The sequence below is a fragment of the Glycine soja genome, chromosome 6 (assembly GCF_004193775.1).
Source record: "Glycine soja cultivar W05 chromosome 6, ASM419377v2, whole genome shotgun sequence".
In the NCBI taxonomy this organism is placed as follows: Eukaryota; Viridiplantae; Streptophyta; class Magnoliopsida; order Fabales; family Fabaceae; genus Glycine; species Glycine soja.
Window position 1 is genome coordinate 19,056,276 of NC_041007.1, and position 2,479 is coordinate 19,058,754.

The following is a 2,479-nucleotide window of genomic DNA, read 5'->3' on the forward strand; positions in this document are numbered from 1 at the left end:
GGTATTATTCTGCTACTCATTTCTTTTTTCCTTAATCATTTTCTTGGTTTTGTTCTTTTTCACTGAGAGCGCTTCTCCATTGAGAGATACAAAGGTTTTTTCTACAGCATCAACCCCAAAGAGTCCATTATTGGCCTCTGAAACGGTATTCTTCTGCTACCCGTTCTTTTTTCCTTAATTATTTTCTCGGTTTTGTTCTTTTCCATCGAGAGATACAAAGGTATTCTTTACACATCAACATTATGAACTGGGATTGAGTATCGATTCATGGGTGACAATGATGTTTTGCTTCTTCAAGAAACAATGTGTCTAAAACATTCAATATTTACTTAATGGATTAATGGAGCCAATTATGTGTTCAATTTTTTGAAGAATATTTTTTCTGAATCCACTTGCCTGTAGAGAATTGGTTTCTCTCTTCCCATTTTTATCATTCTTCCATTCTTGAATGAGTCAACCCGTGCATGCGTACCTCTGTAGTAAGTTAGCTAAGACAAAATGAGCTAAGAAATATGTTATTGCAACAATTGAAAAACTTGACTACCCATCCTCTATTGTCACACTATTGTTAAGTGTTTATTCTTTGCTCTTGACTTTGTTCCAGTGCAGGTTAAAAAGCTTTCTCTTTCTCCCCCATCTAGAAAAAACCAAAGGTAGTATGTGCAACTTATCTCCATTAGAGACTACAAGACAAGACAGTTGCATTTTGGGTTTCTGTTAGGGTTTCATGGTTTAAATCTATGTAAATGAGTAATTTTAATGAGTTGTTGTCTGGGTTTTGTTTGGCAGTTGCTTTTTGAGTTTAGGGTCTCTACAACGTTGTTCACTGTTGCTCTTTGAGTTTGTGATTTTCATTTCATTCTTTACGACATCAACAACAACAACACCACCGCAATAGAAATAGTATTATTCTGCTACCCATTCCTTCTTTTTTCTTAATCATTTTCGTGATTTTGTTCTTTTTTAGTGAGAGCGCTTCTCCATCGAGATATGTAAATGTTTTCTATACAACATCAACCCTAAAAAGTCCAGTCTTGACCTCAGAAATGGTATACCCAATTCTTTTTTCCTTACTCATTTTCTTGGTTTTGTTCTTTTTCAATGAAAGTTCTTCTCCACGTTTCCAAATTTATCCAACAACACAACATTGGATTCCTCCGGTCTAGAGCTATACTTGCTTGACCATTTTCAAAGAGGTTCTAAAAAACCTATCAAGTTATATATAATATCTATATACTGACCATTTTCCTCAGCATTATAATGTATTCACTACTAATTTAGTTACACTTGAGTGTTTTTTATGTACCTATTTGAACCTAGCTACATTTCATATGATGTTATATTATAATTCTTACTAGAACCCCTGCATTTTCTTAGGGTAAGTATATTTTTTTCTTGTTTCTAATCTCACACTCTTATATATTGCCTTATACATTCTTATACAAGCCACGAAAGATCTGTTTTTAACATTTGTAGAGGTTCAAAGATTGGTATATTCATTTAAGAGGTGATTTATGGATGAAACAAGGTTGACTCTCCACACCCATTGGAGTTGCTCCCATTTATCCAATGGTTTAAGAAATATGCTGGATGGTTCAGTAACCATCCAATAATAGTGTTGACTCAATCTATGCAATCCATTATTTTTTTATAATTGAATATTTTGGCTGGATTTATTTATGGATGAATTAGAAAGTTATAGGATAAATAGATCCAATTGCCATCCTTACAGAAGAATACTGATGATCCAACCAAAAAAAATATTCAATCAAACAATGTAATCAACTACAAAAATTGTTACAATAGAATCATTTATTCTACTTAACAATTAGATTAAAAATTAATTCATAGCACAAATATGAAGATACCGATCAGATGAGAGAAGAGAGATCGAAAGCATACACATAGATAGGAGCGTGGGAGAGTGTCAATATTATGAAGAAACTTGCCAAAGCTTACGACACAAAATAATTATGGATACAAATAAACATAAAATTCAATGTATAAGCAATGGTAAGTTAAGGCAAATAACCACAAATGGAACAACTCAGAGTCGTGGTGAACTAACATACCTTATGGTGAGCAATACACTGTTCAGGATTGATTTTAGTGGCTGCAGCACAAGTACTGCAAAAATCATGTTTTTTAAGAGACAAAAAAATTAGACTTTGTGAAGCAAAAAATAGAAAGGATTTAAATAGTATAGTTTATCGACACTTTCTAATATCACAAAACCTTCTAATACAAGATAACTCTCTTATCCAAAGTCAGATACCAAATATTATAATAGATACATCACTTTTAGTCGTATAAGAAATTTTATATAATAGATACAAGTGTTAGTTTATAAGTTATTTTCATATATTTTAAAATTATATATAAATATATAAAATAAAAAAATATAGTTTGCTGAAAGCACTGAACATTCTAATGCCACGAGAATGATCTCCTTATCCAAACCCAAAGATAAAATATAATA